The sequence below is a fragment of the Belonocnema kinseyi genome, chromosome 5 (genome assembly GCF_010883055.1).
Source record: "Belonocnema kinseyi isolate 2016_QV_RU_SX_M_011 chromosome 5, B_treatae_v1, whole genome shotgun sequence".
NCBI classification, from domain to species: Eukaryota; Metazoa; Arthropoda; class Insecta; order Hymenoptera; family Cynipidae; genus Belonocnema; species Belonocnema kinseyi.
Window position 1 is genome coordinate 49,505,261 of NC_046661.1, and position 23,375 is coordinate 49,528,635.

The window sequence follows — 23,375 nt, forward strand, 5'->3', positions numbered from 1 at the left end:
TTCAAAGAATGTTTTCTATTACTCTTTATAGTTTTACGTTTTTAAGTTATATTGAAAGAAATTTATAGGAAAACAACATGAGGATAAATAACTTTCTTCTTGAGCTTATGATTGAAAAAGAGTCTTTAGTGCGTGCGGAGCGGCGCGCGTACTCCCTTCTTCTTCTCCAACCATCTCTCCCACTAATCGCCGCGTCCCCTGCGTGGAGCTCTACATTCGATGATTGCAAGAACTAAAAGGAAAGATTCAGTTACCCCTTAACTGAAGATTGCCAAGAACAAAAGATAATATTGTTTCTCTTTCTTCTACTTTGCGTCAATGTCATAATTTTAAATTTAAATTGCATGCACGATTCACTTATAAAATGTTTATTTTTTTACAGGAATTTCATAAATAAACCCAAAAATACTTTAAAAACTGTCTGTTCACAGTTTTATTAAATACAATTTTTTTTATTTCGTCAAATCTGTATTCCAACTATTATTTTCATATTGCAATGTTTTCAAAGCGTTTTTACATTCTCATGATTCACGATTGAGAAAGTATTAGAATTGTCCGAAATTTGACACCGCAGTTTTTCAACGGATCTCCACGTTTTGAGACCCCCTCATGTTGAAAATAAAGTTTTCGTGATTGCGTCTATCTGTTTTTCAATCCGCCCGGGAACACGACAATTCTCGAAAAAATTGACAGATCAAGTCGAGCTTGGGCAATTCAATTTTTAGAAAACGACATAGGCTTTGAAAAAAATGAGTGAACAAAAATTGTGCACCTAAGCACACCTACAAATTTGTTAGAAATCCCTTTTCTACAGTCTGGTGGTGGCGCAATGGTATCTCTGTGACTGTATTGGTCATAGAAATAAGGTTGCTGAAACCCTGAACCTTTTTCAAGATCAATAGCGGGGGGGGGGGGGGGGGGGGGGGGGGAGCTCCCCTGTGACTGGTCACAGAAGCGATGTTGTTCAAATCTCTACGCCTTGCCAACGACTCATGGTGATGGGAGGAAAACCCCTGTGACTGATCACATAAATAATGTTCAAATACCGACCCCTTTCCAACGTATCGCAGGGACGTGAAGGAAAAAGGGCTTCCGTAAACCACGTGTCCGTAAACACGATAACTGTAAAAAAATTAACGGATTAAATCGAGCTTTGGCACACTTCTTTAGGTCCTGAAAGAATGAATGAGTTTTTTAACACACAATCTTTAAACGAAGGTTATGGTTTTATCCATCGAAAATGTTATTCAAAAATAAAATATTTCGTTTCATGCTAAACGAAGACAGATACGTGAAAACAGAATAATATTAGAAATCAAGCTCTTCAAAATATGTACAATTTTTTTGTTTGAACTATTTTTCAATAGTATACGATTTTTAGGTTTTATGCATCGACACTTTGGTTCCATGCATCGAAACTTATAATTTTAAGATAAACGACAACAAATGAGATATTCATTCACGTCTACGTGGAAAGAGATGCAAAAAATGCAAACCCACCATTTTATTAGTCTCTTAATGGTGCTGCTCATTTGCGTCATCAATAATTTTCAGTAACCTGCTATCCGGATACTTAACGTTTAGTTGATGTTGAGCGTACCGTAAGTACATTATAGTAGTAACCACTGATTACATTGTCGTCTTCTATTTCTTCTTCATAGTGTACACGGTATGAAATGAAGACATGATGCGTCGTTCGACGGCGAGGTCAAGAATACTGTTTCAATTTTATCAGCCCATGGACGTTCATGTTCATATCAACTGCAATTTCTTCTTCACCATCTCTATCTAGTTTATCTTGAATGTATGAAGAAGCAAGATTTACCTGATAAATATCAATGGTAAGATCTCGTGAATATTGTAAATCAAGAATAGGAAAATCCGGAACCACATTTTGTTGAAGTCGAACCCACTGAGCGCGGCTCATGCATTAATTTTCATCCTCTACAAGCGCTTGTAATACTTTTGGAGTTTGGCTTTCTTGAATAATTTCTTTTCCGTGTTCAACTGTTGCGCCTTCTATTATTATTGGTGGATTGAATCTATTAACGATTGCGGCAGCGATGGAATAAAATTCGTGAAGGTGATGTAGATAAGGCATAATAATTGTTCCTTCAAAGAATTTTAAAATCGAGCGAAAATGTTCATTCCTAGCCTCAAAGATCTATCGATTCTTCGTGACTATCCGAGACATATTAGCATCTTTAGTAGATAATTGCTGCTGTCCATCCTCTATCAATGCCGGCACCCAGCAAGTAATTGCAACGCGCTCTAGCCATGGTACCGCATTCCTATATCCTCTGTCAATGAAAAAAATGTCTCCATTTTAAAACCGACCCCTCATAGCATTACCCCTCCTCTCGTACTCTCTTTCCAAAGTTACTGCATCATTGTTGTGAAAATCCGAAGAGTATGGTCCCAATACAGACAATATAAAGCCATCTGGAGCAACAATCGTAGTAGGTTTTATCAAATGCTGATAATTGTGCTGGGAGAACGACTGCCTTCAAATACGAAAATTGCTACTTTTCTGAGTGTAACACATCGTTCAATAAATCCCGAGACTAACCCAGAGACGGTGCTAGTAGTACCAAACTAGCCACGTTTTCCTAGAGTGCGAACCTTCACATGAAACGTATAAAAATTTCACGTCGATTGGACCACAAACAGCAGAGTTATTGAGGTTAGAGTAGAGTCACTTTGTAATTTGTTTGAAAAATGGAACAAAGCGAGTTTTGCGTGTTGATTAAAAATTGTTTTTTAATGGGTAAAAACACCGTAGAAGCCCAGCAGTGGCTTGAAAAACGTTACCCGGACTTCTCTCCATCCAAATCAACGGTGGGTGCCGCGATTGCTTTCAATGGAACAAAAAAAGAAACGTATCGACGATTCAGAGAGCTGTTTATCGCTATTTACTCACAATAAAAAGAATTTCCTGCGTCGATACGTGACCATGGATGAAACATGGATACATCATTTCACTCCGGAGTCGAAGCGGCAATCATCTGAGTGGCGCAAGGCTGGCGAAAGCCGCCCGAAGCGTCCAAAAACGCAGCAGTCTGCTGGCAAAGTCATGGCATCTGTTTTTTGGGATACATATGGCGTCATTTTCATTGAATACCTAGAAAAAGGTAAATCGATCAATAGTGATTATTATATTGACTTGTTGGTACGTTTGAAGGAGGAGATCGCAGCAAAACGACCGCACACGAAGAAGAAAAATATCCTTTTTCACCAAGACAATGCACCATGCCACAAGTCCATGAAAACAATGGCAAAAAGCAACGAGTTGGACTTTGATTTGCTTCACCACCCCCCGTATTCGCCAGATTTAGCCCCTAGCGACTACTAGCTCTTTGCTGATCTCAAAAAAATGCTCCAGGAAAAAAAATTTGGCTGGAATGAGGAGGTCATTGCCGAAACTGAAGCCTATTTTGAAGCAAAGGATAAATCTTTCTATAAACATGGTATAGAAATGTTGGAAAGTCATTGGAAATATTTTATCACTCTAAAAGGAGATTATGTTGATGAATAAAAATGATTTTTGAAAAAAAAGTTGTTTTCGTTGTTAGTCTCGGGACTTATTGAACGATGTGTATGTATAGGTACAATCCACTGGAGCAATGGCTTTTTGTGTCTGCGGCTCCGGATTATAGAGTTCATTTGCAAATTCCGGAACGTGTCTTTCGATGTACATTAGCTTTGGTTTGTTTGCAATCCGACATTATGAGGAACAAACCTAAGTTGCAAGGATTGTCTCCCTCTGGATATAACCAAGCTGACGGCCTCTCGTCCTTTTATTACATATGGTCTATTAACTGATCTGAGACCTTCCAGAATTAATATCGGGAAGCATGCCTTTTCGTCCAAGTTATGTGCTCAACTTCTATATTAACATTATCCGGAACATAGACCAGTCCTTCTTAACTTAAAAACAAAGTGCGATGAAAACCCAGAAGGCCCGTTATAATTTTGTAAATGCAGACTGGGTAACTTTTATTAACAAACCTCACTAACAGACAGACACTAGACTTACACTAAATAATCCTACAGAAGTTGATGAATCCTTAATAAGCTTTATATCTAATAGATGTGAAAACAGCAGCAGAACTCTAAAAACCAAAAATTACAGTCAAAAAGTACAATACACCCATAAAACGGGAAATCTTGTACATTATTAAAATAAGAAACACGCTCTCCCAAAAACACTACCAAAATAAGACCCCGGACTCAAAAACATTATTAATCACCTTTGTAAAAAAACATTGCAATAAAATTTCAGGAGGAAAATCTTCTGGCAGAAAATTATGAAAGACACTTTTGCTCTCACAATTTCTCTTTAGATCCACCCTAAATTCGTAACTGTAAAAAGAAAGTTGCAGATTTCCTTAAAGCCCTTACCAACAAAACATAACGACAACAAACCTTAGAGAAATTTCAAAGTGTATAAAAACTACTAAAGGCAATAAAGCTCTTCGACCTGTCCATATCTTTAACTAGATTTTGAAACAACTACCAGAATCATGTCTTATCCTTTTAGCCATTATTTTTAATGTCTGCTTTGACCAAAATTACTTTCTAAACTCTTCGAAAACAGTTCATATCCAAGTCTTCCGAAAGACAGGAAAAAACCAGTACAGTACAACTCCGATAACTTTCCAACTTTGGGGCTTTAGGGGCGAGAAATTCCAGGAACTGCGGACTTATCGGATACTCCCTCTAGTAGCACGATATTAGGTGCGCCCATGCGTAAATCGTGGGTGCAAATCATGAGCAAAATAGCACACGCCGTAGGAGAACCACAATTAGTGTGCGTGCCGTACGTATCATGGTGTTTTAAGGGGAGTGTACACTTATCGAACGACAAGTTATCGGACTTGTTCTGTATCATCCCAAAAGCTACCGTCCCATTAGATGACTAAATATAATGAGAAAAATTTTCAGAATGATAATTCTCATTAAAATAAATAAGTAGATCGAGAAAGACATACTTCTTAATCCAGATCATTTTGGTTTTAGAAAAGAGAACTTCACACAACACGTGATACTTAAACTCATACAAAATTTAACTGATAATTTTAAATGGAAAAGGAACACAGAAGCTGTCTTGCTCGATGTGGAAAAAGCATTTGATAGCGTATGGCACCATGGGATACTCAAGAAACTAATCAATTATAAAGTTCTAAGTCAACTCATTTGCCTATTGCACTCTTGCCTTTTTATCATAAAATTTTCGGTAAAGATAAATGACACATTCTCAGACGAACTTTGCATTAAAGCAAAAGTCCCCCAGTGCAGCAAAATGGGAGCAGTGCTCTTCATCCTTTACGTTGCTGACATCCCAACAATTCCCAGAGTTCTCATGGTTATATTTGCAGATGATGTGATCCTATTTGTATCATCATGGTATGATAAAACAATCCTAAAACTTCTTAATGAGGCATTTGTGATTTTTGAAGCATTGTGCCAGTTAAGAAGAGTCAAAATTAACACAACCCAATACGAGCTTTACTTTTCTTAGTCAATGAACCCAAGAAACTAGATCCACCGCTAATGTTTGAACAACCAATAAACAGAAAGATTCCATTAAATATATCGGCCAAAAAGTTCAAAAACGCAATAAATTTAACTTGTTTCTCAAAGACGTAAAGGATAAGGCCATATGGGTCATATCTCGCCTACATCCGTATATTAACATAAATTCAAGTACAAAGCCAGATTACGGGATTTCTATTTACAAAATTTTTATTAGACCTATTACATATGCTTGCGGACTTTTCTCCCACATACTAATGCCATTTTATATTTTAGCCATCATGCAGCCACATATTCAATCGTGTAAAAATTCCCAGATGGGTAACGCGCTTCAACTCTCCTATCCGGAGCCTTTCCACCAGGAGAGCAAATTAAGGCGCTTCTCAGTTTTGAAATTTAGCCCAAGTAATATACAAACCAGGTTTTCTCCTACAATTATGAATTAATCGATTTCATTAAAAGTGATTAAAATATTCGGAAATTTAATTTTAATATTCTGCATTCGGTTCATTACATAACGATGAGACGATTGAAAAAAGGTAGAAGAGAATCAATTAATTCGTTTAATTTCTGGATATAACTTTTTTCTCTCTTCCCCGATTCTACGACAAAAAATGCTGAAAAAATATGCTGCGCCCAGAATTAGAAATTGTTAAGTCGGAAATGTCAGGAATTTCCATTTATTTGATTTTCAAGATTGAAACTTTAAGGGTATACAATTTGCAGACTTTTTTGATATATTCCTTTTCCGGAATTTTCGATTGAAAACTCTGCAATCATAAACATTCATAATTTTTCTATTTTTTCTTAAATCTTTATTTGTTTCAAATAGAACTGCTTGCGTCACAATGAATGTACTGTTGGTAAGAATTTATGTAATATTTTGCTTCAAGATTCATATTTTGTGGTTCAATTTCAATGTTTTTCATTCGAAAAATTAAAATAATATTCATAGAAAGCGGAGGAGCCTACTTTTTCAAGGTGAGGGCCGAGCCATAGAATTATAATATTAAATGACACACTGTGTACAATTTATACTATCATGAAGTTTTATAGAAATCATAAATATATTTCTAATCGAATTACAGGATGGATTGTCTACAAAATAACTCCTTTCTAATAAACTTTATTTTCAACCCACCCTAAGCCTCCCCGTAACATCCCAAATATGACCCAAAAAGAAAAAAACTACATTTTTAATTCATTACTGTTACTTTTTAGCAATTTCCGTCGTCTTTATTGTTTATTTCCAAATTTCTAATAATTGAGCCAAATATGTCCACTTTTTCTAAATTGGTATCCTATACTACTTTTGGTGGTTGCTGTTGTTTGCTGGTTGTTGTTGATGTGGTTGTTTTGTTGATCCCAACCATCTGCACTCAATTTGACGGAAAATAAAAAAAAAGTTAATAGTATACGAAATAACATTAAGCTTTTAACAGGTTTTCCTACTCCTCGAGTAAAAATTTATTAAACAGTACAAGAAATATATAAAAATTATGGAAGCTTCTAATGTGTCCCCTAAGGGTTTACATTTTTCTTACACCTTCTTTATTCCTTTACACACCCTCCACACACTTACTTGGTGGTGGAAGGGGGACCTACAGTTTAAGGTGGGTTCCGAACCACCAAGAGCAACAGCCTTAAGTACTTAGAGAAAAACTTTTTCTCTAGAGGTACCGGTCCCACGACTCTCCGGAGATGAACAACTCCCTTGCTAGGCTAGTGTTCACCGCATGGGCCACCGAGACTCTTCCAGAGTGCGAGGCGGGAATCGAACCCGCAAGCCGAAGGAGTGGGTCCAAAGCCTACGCTTTAGCCCCCACGACCATCGTCCCACTCATATAAAAATTATGTATATATTAAACAAAACTTAGAATAAGATACCAATTTACAAAACGTGAACAGCTCTGACTCAATTTTAAGAAAGTTGAAAAATAGACCATAAATAAATATTTAAATAATAAAATAACGTTTTAAGAAAAGTTTACTATTCCAAACATTGGCAAACAATTATATTTCAATCATAAAATACGATTATTTTTCACATTTCTTGAAATTGAATAATCTTATAAGTCGATTTCAAATATATTTATAATTTTCATAAAATGTTAACGTCGTATAAACTGTACACAGTGTGTCATTTAATATTATAATTCTATGGTTTGGTCCCCATCTCGAAAAACGCTCCTCTGCTACGCCGATGCTACGTTTGCCATGACTAAACTCATGGTGGCGGTTTGCTCCTTCCCAGGTGCGAAAAATGCATCAATATTCAATTAATTGACATAAAACAAGAACCAGACCATTTTTCGAAAATACCTCTATGTTTGATTCTATATGTTTACATTTATATTCTGTGGTTAAAATATGGAATCAAACAATTCATAATTGTACGACAGAAGCTTGTTTGCGTAATACATGGGCAAAATTTCAAAGCTGAAGAAGCACCTTAACTGGCGATTGAAGCTGAGCGAAGCAGCGCTACGCACATCAGTCACAGGCGTGTCCTGATACTCACTGCAGTGGGCGATGGTAGGGGCTCACCCGACTGCCTCACCCGAATGCCTCACCCGGCTGCCTCGCCTCGACGGTATACAACGCCAGCATGGCAATCCGAAAGCAAGCATTGCTTTATCTATCACTCCTTGGCAACCGCAATAGGGTTATCTTCAATGATTAGGAATGAATCGTTGTCCAAACATGTACAACTTAAAATCTTTCAAAAAATATTTATTATTATTCTGGGTTTAGACCGTAACAGCCCTTACGAGAGGACCGCAGCCACGCTTTCAGCTGATATTTCAGACTCATTGATGCAGTAACAGTCTGTGAGTGTTACAGGTTTCCCCGCAATCGCCGGGCAGTAAAAAAAGGATATGAGTAGAAGTTTGATCATCCTTTCCGCACAGACAACAGAGGAGACTTTTTTCAAACCCAATCTTATATCTGTGATACCGGAGGTTTCCCTGTCTTATGGACATTTCTGTTAGGAACTTGACTTAATTCCTCCTGATATTGAGTAATTTCTTCGCATGGGGAGAATTTAGCTTTGAGCCCAAGAGCTTTTCAGCCTGTCTGAAGCCAGAGACTAAACCGCACTCATTATAAAGTTCGTCGGTCAGCCAATTGCTAATATTCTAGCGACTAACCTACTGGAAATGCCTGCAACTTGCTCGGATCCAGTAAAAATTTCCTTTCACTGCTAGCTCTGCTAACCTGTCCGGTATGTCATTACCATTGATGCCGCTGTGTTCAGGGAGTCAAAGCAGAGTGACTCGGTTTTCTGTTTCTAGCTTATTCAGTTCCTCAAGCCACTCCCATACTAGAAGCGACGTTGTCGTTGTTTCATTCAGAGCCATGATAGCAGCCCTGCTATCTGCGCAGATACGAGCATGTCCGTATTCTAAGAGTGTAGAACTGTGCCGTAGGACTCCATCGCAATTGTGAAGCCCATTCCATTCCTTCTACTATACACAACGGCTTCCGCGTTCTCCTTGTTCCCGGAGCCATCTGTGAACCGGGTTTCTCCATCACTAGGCAGACGTGCCTCACCATTAAACCATTCCTCTTTCGCAGATAAGCTAACTTGATACTTCTTGTTGAAGAGATAGCGACGAATAGACAATTTTTCCCTGAACATGCTCAGTATCGGCCTCCTCGCGATGTCAATTGGCATCCGCACTACTTTCGAGATACTGCTATCGTTTACCAATATTTAGACTTCTGGGGGCCTTCGCAGCCAGTCTTAATGGGGATATAGAGGAGCTTCAAACCTATTAGTTCCTTCAAAGCCGTCGTGTGTGTCGACTTCGAGGCACTAGTGATACCTCTCAGAATCAGTTCTCTGATCCTTTTCAGTCGAGATTTCACAGTAGACAGTTAGACCCTTCTACACCAGACCACAGACACATAGCTTGGAATGAGTCGCAGGATTGCTGTGTAGTTCCACATAAGTGTCTCCGGCTTCAAACTCCAGCTTTTTTCTATGGCGTTCCTACAGAACCATGGAGTTGCTACCAGCTTCTTGCACCTGTTTTTCAGGTGCTCTTTCCATGAGAGCTTCTTGTCCAGAATGACTTCTAGATATTTAGCTCCTCCTTTGATTTCCAGTTGATGTCCAGCCAGTTTCCATATACTCGTGGTTCCCCACTTATACCTTCTGGTGAAGATGACTGTATCCGTCTTACTCGGATTGACTGATAGGACAGTCTTCTTACACAATGAGTCTACGATTCTTAGTGTTTTCTGCATTACTCGGAAAAGCGCATCCAGATGCTGGTCGCGAATGATAACTAGTGTATCGTTTGCATAATGTGGTGGCCCTAACTCTTGTGCAGATGAAGCAGTTCATCCGCTACCAGACACCGTAGCAAGGGTAATGAAACATTTCCCTGCGGACATCCCGAGTCAACAGTTCCACATAAAGCGGTATCCACCTTAGTCGTGGTTAGCTTTCTATTAACCAACATGTGGAGGGTCCATTCCACGATTGCAATAGATACAGCAGGTGCGATCATGGCCTTCCTGATCACCTCTCCAGAGGTGTAGTTAAAGGCTGCTTCGATGTCCATAATGGTTCAAATCATGAGGCCTTTATGCTTCAGTTGTCCTTTGATTAGGTTAACAGCTGTTCTTAGGGCCATCTCTGCTGTTCTTGGGGCGCTAGCAAATCTCACAGTCGGCGCTATGATGATCTCAACAGTCCTCTGTAAGAAGACTGGATAAATGCCATCCAGACCAGAAGACTTGCAATGACTGAAGGACTTCAGGGCTCAGCTGACCCTGGCTGGGGTAACAATCTCGTGGGCTAGCCGCCGTTTCGGGCCCAGTTATGCAACAGGCGGCTTTGATTGCCCCAGGATGTCGCCTCCTCTTCTCCTTACTTTGTAAAACCCGGAAAATTTTCCTTGATCGAGTGAGGCAAGGTATCCCCGTCAGAAGCTAAGTATCCCCCGCCGGGAAATTTCAGAGTGCCGAGAATAGCATCCGGATTTTAAGGAGAGCAGCTTATCCAGTTTAGCCGCCTCTGCTCATTTCTAGATGTCAGTGCAAAAGTTGATCCAGCTTTCATTCTTTGCCTTACGTATTGCACTACTATATTTATCCCTCATAGCCGTAAATAAGGTTCATTTTGCTTCGTTTTACCAGTACTGGTACGTCTGAAAATCTCTCGGGTTTTCCCAGCCAAGCATTTCGAGTTTCTCATTCCACCAGTCTGTCTACCCAACCTTTCGGACTGTGAAAGGTCGACAATTACTTTGACAAGTAGATTTGACGTCTTCTGTGAAAATTTCGGCCGCCATCAATAGGTATGCCCAATCACTCTTTTGCGACTAATCACAAAAAGGTAAATCCGCCTGAATTTTCCGGCAATATACAGAACTATACGCTACCTATTGTTGACTAATAACAGTTCGCATTGTAAGTACTTGTCAACCCCAACAAAAATTGACCAAACATCAGGTAGCGAGAATACTAGATAGCGAAAGCTCCACTGTAATAATGGTGGCCTCATCCTCCATAAAACATGGAACTTCCTAGAATCAGAGAGAAACTGACAGGGTGTCCATTATTACGCAACATCACTACCGTCCATAGTCGACTCTGCAGACCATTTCAGGAACTAGCAGCTAACCTTTCACCACCTTTCGTATATATGAATTCTCACACACACACGCGCAACTCGCTGAGCCACATGTCCGATGTCGACAGATGTCGATCTTGTCGAAAGGGAACAGATGAGACGGGCCGGCTCCGGCGTATGTGGCAATTTTGACCGACGTATACGCAAATTTGACACTTTGCAGGTTATTTTGTTATTTTCTTTCCGACCTGCCGATATTTTCTCTGCCAAATTGTTATATTTTACAAGTTATTAGTGTTTACAGACACTATATAAATCATGTTTATTCTAATTTTAGATCTCTGTTTCTGTTTTTGCTGTACAAAAATTAGAAACACTTTTATTCTGAAATTTTGTAGCACGCTACCCGACGGGTTTTTAGTCGCTCGCTTCCTGATGGTCAAGAAATTTTCTTACAATGCGACAGGTGTTTATTAAAACCGCCTTCTGAGCTGCTATTTTGGTTAAGCGTACAAGCAATGTCGAAGATGTATTATCTTCCACCACTTTTTCTCGCATCACGACGTCAGGTCAATTGGGCCGGATGTAATGATCCGTTCGGATAGTAACATCCCAATAAAAGATGTAATCTTCGCTTTTTAAAACGGGCATTGGAATGTATGTATAGAAGGGAGTCCATTCTTTTAAGAGTCCTAGGTTTAGAGCAAGTTGTTGATGTATAATGCACGCTACATCATTGTGCCTGTGCGTATATTCTCTCTGGGCCATTACGCGACAGCCATTAATAATGTGCTTGATAGATTCGTTGGTATCTTCACATAATTGGCACCGGTTAACCACGTCTTGATGTAACACGTGTTTGCAATAATTCCTTGTGCTGACAACGTTGTCCTGTATTGCAATGCCGAATCCTTCCGTCTCTAGATACAGAGCACCCTTTCTTAGCCAAATATTAGATGCCTCACTATCCACTTCATTTTGATCTAACGTGTTAGGGTGCTCGCCATGGATGGCTTTCTGCCTTCATTGAATTCCTAATTCCTCTTTGGTTTCTGCCCTGATATTCAAAGCCCCATCTGAGGAAAAATTTAAGGGCATATAGTCAAGATCCGCTTGACAGATGGTACTGTAAAGCGCAACATTTCGTTTGCTGTTAAAATAGTCTCGCAACTCTATAACTTGTGACTCACATAGTTTTTTGACATCTACGATGCCCCTACTCCCTAAATGTCGTGGTAGAACTACTCTTTCAATCGCTGAATTTCTGTGGCGCATTCGGAGCTTCCTCATTTCTACGCGAACAATTCTGTTTAACTTTTCAAGGTCGGTGTTAGACCATTTTATGAGCCCGAAGAAGTACGTGAGGACAGGGATGGCATATGTGTTGATCGCCCTGATTTTATTCGTCGAGTTGAGAAAACTCTTCATAATTAATCTGAGTCTCGTAGTGAAGGCAGTCGTTAGGGTTGCCTCAACTATCGCCTCGATGTCATTTTCGAATTCGTTCTCTAACTCTGCGATCCCTAATTCCTTTCTGATTGAATGCACTGTTCTACATTTATTTAGTCCGAATTCCATATGGATATCATTAGAAAACGGCTGTGTGACATCGATCACTTTCTGCAGTTTCTGGATTCAACGCTAAACAGTGCGCTGAAGGAGTCTGCTTTAAATATACCCGTCGTAAAGCATATTGATCTAGATATCCTTAGTTATCTATGATCAAAATACTTGATTCTTGTACCACAGAGCCGCATCGCATGGCTTAGAAAGTCAGTTATGCGTGGGCAGATTTTGTAAAGTTTTAAGACATCAAGCAAATAGTCACGCGGCACGGAAGGAAACGCTTGCTTGTAGTTAATGTATACCATGTGTAAGTTCCTTTGATGCTTACGAGCTTGAGTCATGGCAATAGCGTCTATAGTGACTAGATCTTTACAGCCTCGTAAGTTTTTACAACATCCTTTTTGTTCTTCTGTAAGAATTTCATTCTCGTCGCAATGAGAATATACCTTATCTGCAATGATAGCTGTAAGACATTTATAAATTGTTGGAAGACAGGCTATCGGTCGAAAGTCAGATGGATTTTGAGCGTCTGGTTTGTTTGGTATCATATACGTAGTAACCTGGATCATGAAAGCTGGCATCAGATCTGGGTGATCAATGATCTTCTGAAAACACCTTGCCAACGCAAGATGCACACTCGTCTGGATGTGCCGATGGTGGATGATTTTAGCAACATGGTTTATCAGTTTTCTGGTTTTATTTCCTTTTTTATATTGAGTTAATCGAACCAATTTGCAGCTTATTTTTCTGACATCCATATCAAACCTGATCTTCCATGGTGGATCTCGACCCCTTGCTGGGACAAAAACTGCATTTGCAGGCCTAGTTTTCCGACCCAACGTTCTAACATTTGCCACAGCTGCACAGTATACGAGAGTTTGCACCTCTAATGCAGTTTGTGCTACATTCGAATACGTAGATAAAACCTTGATGTCGAGATGTTCTATTAGTGCACGCAGTTCATTTGTGATGTTCAATTTGGGCAACGAATGGCTTAGTGTTGGTTCTACGTATATGAACTCTAGTAAAACATGACCAAAATTCCTTTCCCGTGATGTAGTTTTCTGAGATTTCCCTACCCACATCATCGTTAGTAATATCCGGATGTGGTTCTAATGAATCCGGTGCATGATGTTCATTAAGCGTAGCATCTATGCCTTCAGCACCAATCAAGTCTTCACTATACACATATTCCAAGGCGAGCTCATCAATAGGAAGCTGTCGTTGCACTTCCATTTTGATAGCAGCTATTTTAACAGCCGAAAGTAGTCTGTTTACATATATTGAGCGTTTTTTATCTGCCAGATTCTTCTCATTTATTTTTGTGTCTAGCTCTGGGTATTTAAATAAGAAGAGTCTATGATGTTCTCTCCTCACACTTTGCTAACATTTCTCTGCCAAAAAATAAAGGCGCATAACATTTCTGTTCTTATTGCATGTCCATTTTTTTCATTTTTTTGGTGGCTAAACCTCTGCTTCTGCCTCTGGTTGTATAAGGTCATCCACCTCTGGAGGATGTGGTGGTGTTGGATCATCAATAGGTCGAGGAAGAAAATCAATTGCTCCTGCTTGACCGTTTAACGCGGATTTCTCTAACTGATATTCATTGCCGTCGTTTTTTCCACGCCAAATCAACCTGTTGTTCAATAACAACTTTACAGCAAAAGCAGTTTTCGATTTTTTTAAATGAGGTGTTTTGTCAACGTGACATCTTTCAAATTAAAACTTTGAAGTGGGTATTCGTAAATTGCAATTTAAACAAATTAAAAGTTGGGGCTCTGAACTTAAAATTAACTAAAAGAAGATATATCATCTTAGCAGATCTTGGTATTAAGAATAATTATAAAAATATGATACGTGTTTGAGAAAAAAATGATGTATTACGAAACAAAAGTGCCTAATATCTCTATTTATAAAGTTCAGAATCCCGAGACAGCGACAGAGACCTAAAATTAGAATAAACATGATTTATATAGTGTCAGGAAACATTAATAACCTGTAGAACATAAAAATTTGACAGAGAAGAAATCGGCAGTTCGAAAAGAAAATAACAAAATAACCTGCATAGTGTCAAAATTGCGTCAACGGATTTATTACATTTAAACACAATTCGCACTTTTCTCTTCTGCATGTTGTAATGTCACTGTGAACTTTAATTTATCTTGTCCCACCTAAAATGCGATTACACTGTTTTATAAAAAGAAAATCAAAACACACTAAAAGCTGAGATTCTCTCTGCAGGTCACATACATTTTACCCAGCCCATCACATCTGTTCCCTTTCGACAAGATTGGCATAGGTAGACATTGGACATGTGGCTCAACGAGTTGCGCCTGCGTGCGTGAGAATCCATATATACGTAAGATGGTGAATGGTTAGATGCTAGTTTCCGAAATGGCCTGGAGAGTCGACTAAGGACGATAGTGGTGTTGCCTAATAATGAACTCTTTCTAAGTTTGTCTCTGCTAGAATACTATAAAAATCTGATTTTCAACATACGCAATGCTAGTTTTAATTAATGTTAAATAAAAAGTCAAAATGCGCTGATGGCCTGTTAATCACGATTTGGAATTCGTTCATGCCCGTTTAATCGTGTGTTTTCGACGCTATCTTCGCGCGGAGAATTAAATTGTGTTTGAAATGTCTTTTAGCTATTATAAAGCAAAATCAATGATTTCTTTACAATTTAATTACCTTATACTTGTGCTAAAAAACAACCAGGTTTTTATGAAGTTCCAGCAATCGTGGTCTGTATGGTTAGCACAAAAAATATTCTAAATGAAAATTACACATGTTTTTGCAAAGTAGAAATTATTGTTTAATTTTAAAAAATTATTTTCGTCCAAGGCGATTATTTCCTTACACCAGCGAGCGCTAAAGCAATAAGCCACGTATCCTAACCTGAGCCTTTAGCGATTTTCTTTGTTTCTCGAATCATTGTAAGCTGTTATTGTGTTTTTATGGTGGAAATAATTATTCGGGACACTTTTATCTGAATCTTACGATAACTGGGACATCTTCCTTATATTCTTGTAGAATTTCTCGGTTAATAATAAAGGACCACAAACCGCTCTAAACCTGCAACACAAGAGGGACTAGGTGTGCCTTATGTTTTTGAAGTCGCTAAATCCAAATCCGGTGCCCGTTTGACGCCATCAGGTCAGGATGAAAGTCAATTCTAGGTAAAACCTACCAAATTAATCGCTAACCAACTAAGTTAGGGCACATTGAGGTTTAAGTGGTCGCTGAATACGAATCAGGCTTTGTTCGACCCCATAAGGTCATATCAATGTTTTCGAGGTTGATAAATCCGAATGCTATTTCCGTTTAAAACTATCAGGTCAGGATCAAGATATGTTTAAGGTTAAACCTAAAAAATTCATCGCTCACCATTTAATTCATGGTACCTTTAGGTTTAAGTGGTCGCTGAATTTAGATGGGTGGGTTCTTTAACCACATACAGTCACAATAAATGTTTGCCTACTACCGCCAAGCCCGAACCCCTTGCATCTAGAAACTTGAAGTTCACACACCCCAAGCCCACAAACCTTAATTTTACAAATCTGAAGTCCACACACCTTAAGTCCACAAACCTCGAATCTACAAATTACAAGCCAACAAACCTCCAGCCTACAAACTCTAAGCCATGTATCCACTCCAAGTCCACACACTTCAAGCCAACAAACTTTAAGCCTACAAACCTGAAGCCGACACACTCCAAGCAGACAAAACTTAATTCCACGAATCCCAAGCCCACACACCATATGCCCATAAACCTCAAGCCTACAAATTACGAGCCAACAAACCTCAAACCTATTAACTATAAGCCTATGAGCTCATTGTCCACATGCTCCAAGCCTACAAACAGCAAATCTACAAACCCTATGCCAACAAACCTCAAGCCTATAAATGTCAAACTCACAAACTTACGAATCCACACCCCCAAACTCAAACAACACAATATTCACATCTACAAACTCCAAACTCCCAGTATGGTTGCGAAACGATTTTAGCTTTATAACTAAGCGATTCAGTGCTTTGGCTTAGTGGAATTTGTATTTGCAAACTAAGGGTTTCTGGATTTAGTATATGTGGGCTTGACGGTTGTGAGCTTGGGGTGTGCGCGCATGGTGTTGCTAGACTTGGGATTTGTGTGGGCTTGGGAATTGTGGACTTTGGATTTGTGGGCTTGAGGTTTGTAGGGTTGGTGTTTGTGGGCTTAAAATGTGTGGGCTTGAGGTGTGTAAGAATGGTGTTGCTAAGCTTGGGAATTGTGGGATCGGGATTTGTAGTCTTAGGGGTTTTGGACATAGCGTTTGTGAATATAGTCTTTCTCGCCTTGGGGTTTTTAGGCTCAGCGTTTGTAGGCTTAAGGTTTTTGGACTTAGGGTTTTCGGGCTTTCGGGTTATAAGCTCGAAGTTTGAGGTACTAAGTATTTGTTGTTTGATACTGTGGGTTTAGAGTTTGCGGGTTTAAGATGTCGTAGATTTGACCTTAAATTCACCTTGATCGTGAACTTTTTAGATTAAACGGACACCGAATTAAAATGTCGTGACCCCAAAAACCTATATGTATCTCGTCTAGTCCGTTAACGATGGATTCTGTATGTTTGACCTATAACTGACCTTGACTGTGACCTTATGAGGTCAAACAAACCCCGAATTCAGATTTAGTAACTATTTAAACCGATAGGTACTCTGACTTAGTTGGTAAGCGATGTTTTTCGTAGGTTGAACCTAACTGATATCCGTTCTGGGAACGGTGGGCTATTTGGACAAAATAAAGTAAATAAACTATTTTAAAAAATTGAACAATTTCAAAAGTGCGTGTTCAAAATTCTATAATTGCAAAAAAAATTTCAAATTTTCAAGATTTGCAACACAAATTGAGCCTCCCGCGATCAAAACGGGACACCCTCGAAACGCCCTGGTTTCAGTTGGCCTCTTGCTTTTTCCCGTTCTCGACTTTTTCAAGTAGGAGTTTCAATTTTTAAGAAGCATATCCTATTTCAAAGAAATTGGAAATCCGACTTGAAAAAATCAAGAACGGGAATAACCAAGAGGCCAACTCAAACCAAGGCATTTCGACCGTGTCCCGTTTTGATCGCGGGAGGCTCAATTCTATAAATTAAAAAAGTTTTATATTTAATAAGAACAACCTCTAGCCCCGACTGATGTATCTGAGTTTTTTTCACCCAGTAAATAGACTTTTAAGCTAATGCATTTCTTAGTCTGATTATCAAGTTATTTTTAAGTGGACAGATTTTCAATCATAAAATGAGGCGTGAATAGGACCACTAAAAATAGCTAAAAAATGTATTATTATACTAATATATTAATATATCGCGAAGAATTCGTCAGAAAATAAGAATCACTTCTAAGTTTCTGTATGGGTCCCCAAAGAAAACCTTACAAGTGACAAATTTGAATTTTTTATAATATTACAGTTTATTAACGCTTTTTAAAAATTTTTTTCGTAAATGATAATAATTTCTGATTCAGGACCACTGTTTGTTTAATGAATGATAACAATAAAGTAATTTATATACATTATATCACAATTATTGAAATAATACTAAATGGCTAAATACTAATATTTTCAATTACCGCGATTTGTTTTCTAAGAATACTCGGAAATGTTCAGACAAATTTAAATTGTTTGAACAATTTTCTTTTGTTCAAGTTACGTGATTATTATAAATGATTAAAGAACTCATAACGTCTAGGATATGAGTTCATTTGGCAATGTTTTTCGAAAAAAATAATTTTTGAACAAATGTAAATTATTTCAGCAATTGAAAATCAGTAAACAGGTGAATGAGTATTCCTAACTCACCGATTAATGATTATTTATAAAAAAGAACTTTAAAAAGCGTTTATAAACCGCAATACTAAGTTGAACTCAATTTTTTTACAGCAACATATCATTGCGTTTAGATATTCGATTTAAAATGAGCTGACTTTTTACCGTGTTAAATCAATGAGGCTGACTGCATAATGTGTTCTAAGAATTGCACCTACGTCGATGCATATTGGCATCAGTGTATACATGTGCGTTTTTGTACAGTGCTACCAACTGTAGAGTGTGTTTTATTGGTTTACATTCCAGTGTTCTAGTAAATATTGAACTGCATTGCATCACAGAAATAATGGAATATGAACCAATGAAACACGCGTGCCGGCTGGTAGCGATGGGAAACAAAGCACATGTGCGCGTTGATACCAACGTACGTCGACGTACGTGCAATTCTTAGTATAGATTGTGGAGCCAGTCTGAGAAACTTCATGCTCTTTGCTTGGACTCTAAATAATAACCAATTTTGCTCAAGTTTTGCGTTCCATGTTGAGGGCTTGAAGAAAACTGGCACATGAAATAGAAGATATTCGCTAAATAAAAAATAAGGGACACTCTATTCTGACATATTCCTTTTATAAATTGAATAATTCCAAACTGAAAACCTTTCAAAATCAAAAATGTTAATGAAACTTGGCTGTCATATGCAGATAAGAAGAGAGGGGGGGGGGGGGGCTTCCGGAGTAGAGAGGTGGTTGAGCGAGTCTGAGTTCGGGAAGGGTGCCCCAAGATACGGAATTATTCAATACCCCTAATATGGGGTGTAAAGGCTTCGCCTGCAGATGTTTATGCAAGGATGGATCTCTGAGCTGGCTTCCTCTCTTACCGATAAGCTTTCAGGCAGGCCATATACAGTTGCTGGTTCTACAGGCTGCTAGTCGAAGGTGAATAGACCCGTTTCGGCTCTCGTAGCCGAATGAATGCTTGCCAGGCCGTCCATAGTCAGGAGTTCGTTAGTAAATCACGTGCTTTTTGTGGATATGCTCAATGAAAGCGACGGTCCATCTCTTGTGTGCTGACCCGTTTTTTAGCAACGAGAGTTTGCTTTGTATGACTATGGGTGCTGGCCCTGAGTACGGTATTTGATCGGAAGGCCTCGAATCAAACTGAGATGAAGTAAGGTTCGTTAAAGAGAGCCAGGCCTGACGCGGGAACGGGGAGATCGTTCCCAAATCCCTAGTTTTCATCGGCCTGGATTCTAACTTTTCAAATTTACATATAGGGGCCCGTCATTCCCACCCCACGGCCCGGTTTTCCTCTTCTCAGGAATCAAGAGAGCAAGTCCCGAAGAAAGAGTCGGGTGTCCTTCCCTTGAGCATGGGATTCGGCCGGAAAACTTGCAACCTTGAGGAAAAAGTCGGGGTGCTCGCCTTGAGTACGGGACTAGGCCAGAAAGCCAGACACAAAACTCAGTTAAAGAAAATAGAATTTTTTAAGAGAGCTGGTTCCGACAAAAATGTTGAAGTGTTTGTCATTAGTACGGGACTCGTACGGGCAGCCTAACACTAGATTCAGGAGATTAAAATGTATGCAGAGCAGATACTGCTTCGCCCAATGACTGATGAATCGCAATTAGACCCTGTCAACTATCTTTTGAAATACCTTCACATCTTTTAAAGATTTCTAAAGTACTTTGGAATTTTTAAAAATAAAATATTTGAAATCATTTCAAATCTCTTGAAATTTTTTAAAGCTTTCGAAAATTCCTTGAAATTTTAAAAACACTCTAAAATATTTCAAATTCTTCAGAATCTCATACTAAATTAATATAATCAATTGAAAATTCCTAAAAATTTATTTAAATACTTTAAAATATATAAAATCCTTTAAAATCTCATAAAATTACTGTAATCAATAGAAAATTCCTTGGAATCTTTTCAAATTCTCTCAGATCCTTCAAAATCTTATGAAATCTCTTGACATTTTTTAAAGCTCCTAAAAATATCTTGAAATTTTAAAAACACCCTGAAATGTTTCAAGTTCTTTAAAATCTCATATTAAATTTCTGTAATAAATTGAAAATTCATTGGAACCTTCTAAAATTCTCTCAAATTTTTCAAATCATTCGAAATATTTTAAAATACCTAGAACTTTTTTTTAAGATTTCTAATGTACTTTGGAATTTAAAAAAATTATCTTTCTAAATTTTTTAAAAGTCTTATAAATTATAAAAAATAAACAGAAAATTCCTTGAAATGTTTTAAAACATCCTTAAATATTTAAAGTTTAAATTATGAAAATATTACAAAAATTTAATTATAGGATTTAAACCTATATTTTGTTGAGAGGAAATTTTAACAATTTTTTTGTCTATTTACTATATTTTCATTAGCATTTTAGTCCTGAAACTCATTTCACAGTTTCAGTTAACATTTAGATTTTAATTGTTTCATTGCTTTGCTGTTGTATTTTTTCATGCTTATAAGCACATAATTTCTAAAAAAAATTAGGAATATTGCAAATATTTTTTTTTGATCGAGTACAGTATAATGCTTAGAAATTTTCAACTAAACAAATAGTATAAAAATGAAGTATTTTATTATTTAGTTTAAAAGCTGTAAAATATTATTTTCCAATTTAAAATAAGAGACATTTTTTTTTTCATGAATTATTTTTTTGACGAACTCAAGCGAAAGAATTTCCAAAGAATTTCAATTGATTAAAGAAATTTAATAAGAGATTTTAAATGATTTGAAATATTTCAGGGTATTTTTTAAATTTCAAGATATTTTCAAGAGCTTTAAAGAATTTCAAAATATTTCAAAAGATTTCAAAAAATTTTGAAGGATTTGAAAAATTGAATAGAATTTTAAAAGTTTCCAAGGCATTTTCAATTGATTACAGTAATTTAATATAAGATTTTAAAGGATTTGATATATTTAGGAATATTTTAATAGATTTCAAGGAATTTTCAATTCCCGGTAACAAGCGTTAAATAGAGAAAAACTGAATATTTTTAGATTTTAGCGGAAAAGTGAAGATTATTCTATTATTTCGAATGCGCGATTTTTCCATCTGTCTAAAATGTCATTATAAGAATAGGATATCTCAGAAACTAATTTGTTTCTATTTCCAAAGCGGTCGCCGCATAGTTTCCTATTCCCAAAAAGAGAATGTGTTTTCCATATATTTAATTCCTTGTAATGGTACCGACAGATAACCTCACAGATATGTATTCTATTCCCAAAAGTGTTCATATTTTAAGATTTTTTAATTCCTTTTAATAAGTTCACCTAATATGCGTAATAAATTCTTTGGATTGCTGCACGTGCAATATAAGCTTTAAAAATTTAATTTTAATTAATTCAAGTCCGCCTCTCTAGAGTTAAAATTATTTTAATTCACACATTTAAATAGATTTCTTTGATGTATTTTTTAAGACGTTTAAATAAATTATTAAAATGTAAATAAATATAAATTTTAAAATTTTTCGAATTTATTAGTTATAGAAATATTTAATAATAAAAAACAGGTTAAATACATGCTTTCATTAAATTTCACTAAGTTAATTGAGAGTAATAGGATTTTCACTTTTTCTGTTCCCGTTGGGAGATTTTTAGACGGAGCAAAAATCGCGTATTCATGGGAATACAAATTCTTCATTTTTCTGAATTCAACGCTTATTACCGGGTTGATTATAATAATTTAGTATAAGATTCTAAGGACTTGAAATATTTCAGGGTATTTTTAAAATTTCAAGGAATTTTCAAGAGCTTTAAAAAATTTCAAGAGATTTCAAAAGATTTTAAATATCTGAGGATGTTTTAAAAGATGCAAAGAAATTTTCAACTTATTTTTATGATCGGAAGGAATTTCAAAGAATTTAAATAACTTTAAATCCTTTAAAGGATTTAAAATATTTTAGGATATTTTAAAACATTCCAAGGAATTTTCAATTCATTTCAATAATTTCAACGATTTTAAAGAATTTTAACTATTCCATGTTTCATTGAAAATTGATCTATTTTAATTGAAAATTTTTGCATTTGATTGAATACTCGTCTTTCTTGGTATAAATTTAATCTTTTTTGTCCAAAATTTAATTATGATTAAACATTGATTTTTTGTATAGAAAATTAGTGTTTGTGAAAAATAAATATGTTTGTTGAAAAATTCATATATTTTATTAAAAATTCCTGTTTTTAGTATACAGTTCAGCCTCTTAGATAAAAATTTACCTTTTTCTTCAAAAATCTAACTATTTTTCTGAAAACAATTTTAACCATTTTTTTTATTTATGTCCTTTCTTCAAAATTTATTTTCTGGCTGAAAACTAATTGTTTTAGTTAAAAGTTGAACTATTTTTATTAATAAATAGTCAACCTTTCATTAATATTGATATAATAATTTATCATTATAATATTAATATTAATAATAATTAAATTCAATAATAATTAATTAAAAATTGGTCATACGGACAACCGCAGGATTTCGCCGGGTGCGGATGCTAATCAGAAAAATTTCACCAGCTCCAAGCGAAATCGCGGTAAAATTTCTGCCACAATCACGTCTGACGACCGTGAGATAGGTGATTATATATATAATTAAAAATTTGTCATAAGGACAACCGCAGGATTTCGCCGGGAGCGGGTGCTAATCTGAAAAACTGCACCCGCTTCCAGCGAAATCGCGGTAAAATTTCAGCCATAACCACGTCTCAAAACCGTGAGATAGGTGGTTACAGTCTGTAAAGGAATCAATACGACGATTCAGCAAAAGCCTCATGGACCTTAAGAACACGGAGCGACCCAAGGACAACCGCCTTCTGCATTTTTCCTGCAAGTGTTCTAGCATATTGTTGACACGCAGGGATGCTTTTTAGGCTATTAGCAA

The 23,375-nt window shown here is 37.0% G+C and overlaps 1 protein-coding gene across 1 annotated transcript in view; it reads right to left on the reverse strand.

Annotated features, from left to right (window-relative positions):
• Positions 1 to 214: 214 nt before the first annotated feature.
• The window catches only part of LOC117173399, a 60,472-nt gene continuing 37,311 nt past the window's right edge, over positions 215 to 23,375 (reverse strand). Inside the window, exon 4 of the transcript XR_004467170.1 lies at positions 215 to 232. The gene's annotated coding sequence lies outside the window, so the exon portion shown is untranslated. The remainder of the gene's footprint in view (positions 233 to 23,375) is intronic.